The sequence below is a fragment of the Salvelinus sp. IW2-2015 genome, unplaced genomic scaffold, assembly GCF_002910315.2.
Source record: "Salvelinus sp. IW2-2015 unplaced genomic scaffold, ASM291031v2 Un_scaffold4507, whole genome shotgun sequence".
Taxonomy (NCBI): Eukaryota; Metazoa; Chordata; class Actinopteri; order Salmoniformes; family Salmonidae; genus Salvelinus; species Salvelinus sp. IW2-2015.
Genome location: NW_019945777.1, coordinates 30,882 through 37,259, shown reverse-complemented (window position 1 = coordinate 37,259; position 6,378 = coordinate 30,882).

Genomic DNA, 6,378 nt, shown 5'->3' with positions numbered 1-6,378 from the left:
AAACTAGTCAGACGTTTATTCACGTCAAACGTGCCCTGAACTGTCACCACAGCAGCAGCGAGTTGAGAAGAAGCTAGATGATTCTAGTTCAATCTAAGTAAAACCCATATTATGTCAAACTGGAGATGTCAACAACTGGAGGGTGGATACTGAATAAAATAAAAAGTAAAATCACTGCAAACGTGTATGAATATTTTGGCGATGTTTATACACGCTGTTCACGGAATCACCTCGGACACGATTGACAGTAAATTGCAGTCCAATAGTATCCCCGGTGTTAGCTAGCTAGCGTTAGATGATATTGTATACTACCGACCTGTGAGCGGTAGCCGAGTCATTCAGGGGCGGACTTTCTGTCTGTGGCCAAATCAGCTTCCCTTCGCCAGTCTTGCTCTCACGTGTCCTTGCTATAACACTATATTCGGCACTTACTATATACTACTCGAATGGATGTTCTGCGTGCCAAATAATACGATACAAGTTTGGTTTTTAGGCCTGCTAAACTCCCAGGTCACAAAACATACTCGACCATTTTGTGTCAACACGGAGATGTATCCCGGCATGCAGCGCATGGTCATCCCAAACAGAACATTTGGAATTAGAATACTAGAAGGGTCGTGRCCCTTGTTATGACTCGATGTAAACCATTTTGGTCAGGGAGTTGATCAACCACAATTTGCCAGTGGTGTGATAATATATTTGTKCTAAGAATTAATCTGACCTTKATGTTTGTTAGCTAGCCAGACAGTTTTAGAAGAATGATTCCATTCACGGTTTTTAATTAACTGCCAAGATTCTGTTCAAACAATGCAATCAATAGATGAGGTAAAGTGGTCAATGGACAGTAGACAACTTCATAGTTAGGTGGGACTTGCGAATAATTATACTCTTTATTCTTCTGCACGCTACTGCTCTTACGCTCTGTAAACTAGAAATGCCATTCAAAACGTTAAAGCGTGCAGACTRGTCTGGAATAGTGTGCTTGCAATACAACTTTTTTTTCTCATATGATTTAAACTTTTGTTTGTCTCTATTTTCTAAAGCTCCCCATTGTGACRTCATCACTTCCAACTTCCGTTCACCGTAAATACAACAATGCAACTTTTGACACAAATCAGCTACTTTGACCACTTTGCCAAACACTTACACAAAAAAATGAGAGAGTATGACATCTCTGTCCACTTCTGGCCGGGGTAGGCTGTCATTATAAATAAGATTTTATTATTAATTTCATTTTTTTATTGATATATATATATAAAAATATATATATACACATACACATAAACATTCATACGTATACACATATATATACCACAGGAGGTTGGTGCACCTTAATTGGGGAGGTATGTATATACAATACTTGTTCTCCCCACTGTATATATACATACTTTTTTATAGAATATACCATTATTATTCCCCACAAACCCTACCACCCTTCCCCCAATTGGAGAAACCAATAAACAATAACACTTAGGCTTCTACCTTCAGTTTATACATACTATACACATTTTACAGACACAATCTATTTTACAATAGTTATATTTTGTTTGTTTTTAGTCCTGGCCTTCCTCTATTTCTGATGTCCCTCCAGTTTGATTTATATTTGCCATATATTTGTAACTGTGCTATTTCACACAATTTCTGAACCTATATACATTTTACAGACCCTGTATTTTTTTTTTACTGGTTACCTTTGTTTTATTGTCGCCCACCCTTCACTCACTCACCTCTCCATTATCTCTCGAACACCCCTTCAGGCTCCACTCAACCCCTCCCATCTATCTCTGAACACCCTTCAGCTCGCACTCAACCCCTCCCATGCTATCTCTCACATCAGTCCCACTCACCCCTCGTCTATGCTCTCAACTACACCGGCTCCGACCACCCTCCTCTAATCTGCTGCCTCAGCTACACCCCCATCTTCTCCCCAGCCCATCAACGCCTCCCATCTACTCTGATGACACCGCTTCAGCTCCACTCACCCCTCCCATCAATATCTCTTCGAACAGCCCTTCAGCTCCACTCAAACCCTCCCATCTATTCTCAACGACCTTCAGCTCCACTCAACCTTCCCATCTACTCTCTCAACCAGCGCTTCCAAGCTCCACTCAACTCTCCCCATCTATCTCTCAACAACCCCTATCAGCTCCACTCCAACCCCCCATCTATTCCTCAACATCCCTCAGCTCCACTCAAACCCCTCCACTATCTCTCTACACTTCTCCTCAACGCCCTCATCTTCTGACCCCCAGGCTCCATCAACCCCTCCCGATCTAATCTCAACACCCTTCACTCACCAAACCCCTCCCCATACTATCTCAAGAACACCTTTCAGCTCCTCAACCCCCATCTAATCCTCTGACACATATCATCAACCCACATCACACCTTCAAGCTCCACTCAACCCCTACCATATCTATCGCTCTAAACACCCTTCACTCACTTGCAACCCCTCCCATCTATCTCTCTCAACAGCCCTTCAGGCTCACTTCAACGCCCTCCCATCTATCTCTCAACACCCTTCAGCTACTCAACCCTCCCATCTATTCTCAAACACCTTCAGCTCCACTCAACCCCTCCCATCATATCGTCTCAAGCCACCTCAAGCTTCCACTGCAAGCCCCTCCCATCTATCTCTCAACACCCTCAGCTCCACTCAAGCCCTCCATCCTATCCTCTCAAACACCCTTCGACGCTCCACCAAACCCGTCCCATCTATCCTCTGACACCGTAAGCTCCACTCCAACCCCTCCCATTAATTCTCTAACACCAGTTCAAGCTCCACCTCACCGCTCCGCATCATCTCTGAACACCCTTGCAGCTCCAGCTGCAAACCCTCGCCACTACTTGCACTCCTCATCAACCCTCCACCTATCGCTCACCTTCAGCTCCACTCAGCCCTCCCATCTACGTATCTCTCAGCACCCTTCAGCGCCACTCAACCCCTCCCAATCTATCTACCTAGCCACTAATTCAATTGTCTTACACCTTCAAGCCTCCACTCAACCACTCCCATCTATCTCTCAACACCCTTCAGCTCCACTCAACCCCTCCCATCTATCTCTCAACACCCTCAGCCCCACTCAACCCCTTCCCATCTATCTCTTCAACACCCTTCAGCTCCACTCAACCCCTCCCATCTATCTCTCAACACCTTCAGCTCCACTCAAACCCTCCACTATCTTCTGAACACTTCAGCTCCACTCAACCCCTCCATCTATCTCTCAACACCTTCAGGCTCCACTCAACCCCTCCCGATTATCTCTCAAGCACCCTTCAGCTCCACTCAACCCTCCCATCTATCTTCTCAACAGCCATCCATATTGGATTTCTATTTGCCTATTATTTTATACTGTGCTTTGCTTCTTTACAAAAATATGAACCTTTCTTCTCAAATTCTACAGATTGTAAAATTAAAATAAACATTTTTCGGTAAAAAATTATTCTATTATGTGTAAATAAGAATGTTCTTTAACTGATTCTAGCTAGTTAAATAAAGGTTAAATAACAAATAAATTAAATAAAGTAAAACCATTTTATGGCTCCAGTTATCATTGAAGTATAGATTTCCACTTTATACATTCATTTTCTAAATCTCATTCCAACCCAGAGATTCATATAGGGAAATCATATCTACAGTAAATACTTTACATGCAGTAAACTTCCCCAGTCCCCTACGACTCATCCCACAATGGACAGAACCATGTCTGTGACAGTAACTTGACAGAACCATAGTCTGTAGAAGTAAACTTGGACAGAACCATAGGTCTGTGACAAGTAACTTGGACAGAACCATGGTCTGTGACAGTAACAGTTGGACGAGGAACCATGGTCTGTGACAGTAACTTGACAGGAAACCATGGTCTGTGACAGTAACTTGGACAGGAACCATGGTCTGTGACAGTAACTTGGACAGGAACCATGGTCTGTGACAGTAACTTGGACAGCAACCATGGTCTGTGACAGTAACTTGGACAGAACCATGGCTTGTACAGTAACTTGGGACAAGGATACACATGGTCCGTTGTGACAGTAACCTTGACAGGAACCATGTCTTGTGACAGTAAACTTGGACAAGAACCATGGTCTGTGACAGTAACTTGACAGAACAGTGTGCAGTAACATTGACAGACATGTCTGTGACATAATTGAAGGAACAGTAGAGCAGAACCATGTCTGTGACAGTAACTTGGAAGAGAACCATGTCTGTGACAGTAACTTGGAACAGGAACCATGGTCTCGTGACAGTAACTTGGACAGGAACCAGTCGTCGTGTTGAAGTAACTTGCAGGACAGAACCATGGTCTGTGACAGTAACTTGGACGGAACCATTCTGTGACAGTAACTTGGGACAGGAACCATAGTCTGTGACAGTAACTGACAGAACCATAGTCTGTGACAGTAACTTAGACAGCAACCACTCGGTCTGATTTGACAGTAACTTGACAGGTAGACCATGTTGGCTTCCCTGCAATACCTTGGACAGAACCATCGTCTGTTAGAAGGACACAGGACACTCATGTTGGCTGACGTAACTTGGATATAGACCATTGTACGTGACGCATAAACTGACAGTACAACCAATAAGTTCTGTACAGTAACTGACAGACAGATCTATGACACTGAGGCCATGTTGTGGGTACTTGGGCGAACCCAGTATGTATACTGGACAGAACCAATGGTCAGTGACATACCTGGCGGACCATATCTGTGCGTAACTTATGAACAGGAAACCATGTCTCAGTGAGTGCGATAACTTGGCAATCAATTGATCTCAGCTCTGCTATCAATTTCTGGGAGCTGTCAAACAGAGAACCTCAAAAGGGCTGTTGTCAAATTAGCCTCGGCTTCCAGGCTTCGCTCATTGGTGTATGAGAACTTTGGACTTCCGAGGCTATGGTCAAATAGAGGAAAACACAAGGAGTTGGGAAGAGAGTGTTGAGTTATTTTGGAGGGGAATCCATCAGGTTATGAGGATTACTGCTGTAGAACAACATAAATAAAGATCACCCACCCCCACCTCCTCCTCCTCCCCTATTGAAAATGCATGTTGAAATATGCTACCATTGACCTTTCAGTAAGAGAAGACAGCTATATTTATCAGGTCCTCTATTACTTTGCATTAGTGTGAATGACCTTTTAAGGACGGCATATTTGACAATTGAGGTCTATGGTCGAGGCTAAGGYCTATAATTTAGCCAGAGAATCAGTAGCTTCTTGCCTAGCTGTGGATTGTGTGTAGCCCAATAACAACGCATAGCCTACAGGCCTTTGGCTAACAGTAGGCTAACAGGCCTTTGGAAATATTTCAAATATAATAGTGGGAAAACACAGCTTGGAAAGCAAATGGCTCCTGCTGAAAAGATAAGATTCTAATTCTTATGCTGTAGGCTACCAACATATTTRATCAATTATTTTGAGATAGGCTTTTGACACGAATGTATCGGCCATCACCGGCGAGTGAGCTGTGCATAATTGGGTGAGTGAGTGAAACAGGAAAGCAATTTTTCGGACTATATTTTCCTCCTCATATTGTAGCCTACAATATGCGTCTCCACACACGTCAAGGCCTGGGCTGTTGATGGATCAAGACAAGGTGTTTTTTATTGATCTCAGATCCTCAGTTTGTCAGTGTCAAAGTAGCCTGTCAATTCGATCCTTTGTGCTGTATTAAAAAAKATTCTGCCCGAAGTCTCCAGTCATGTAAAATGACTTAGAATTRCATGAAATTAAWTGATAAAWGGCCMCMWWWWWWKKGGGATCCTAGGCKMCGAAAAATATTCCACACGTGTGCAAACTCTACTACTCTATGCAAAATGTGATAATATGCATGCAATGCTTTATCATAGAGGTGATTTTTTCTCTCTCATGCCTCAGAGCTCCCCAGGTCACCCCTCTCTTGAGCTCACTTTTTGTTCTGGGACCTCTCGATTTACGAATTAAGCACTGGCTATAATATAACCTGTCAAACACAGCCATTACTCGTTTGTCCTCATGTGGTTGATTGGTTGATTGATTGAATTTCTTTGATAATTTGTCAAATCCATACATAAGCGTGTTCCAGCTGGTGATGCCTCCACGTAAAATGTAAGAAAATCATGAAGGATAACACATTAAACCGTAACAGCTGATTTCCATTGCGGTCCTTTTAAAGAGGGAAAGGGGAATACAGGAAGGTTAGACGGCGATCGTAATGACAACAGACAATGACAGACACAATTTTTGTTTGTTTCACAGCATCCGATAATTAATATAATTTCTGTTCCTAATAATAATAATAATAATCATCTATGGACAGGTACATCTTTCTTGTCTCACATACCCTTAATATATAAACAATCGATCCACAATATATACACACACACAGATATACATATA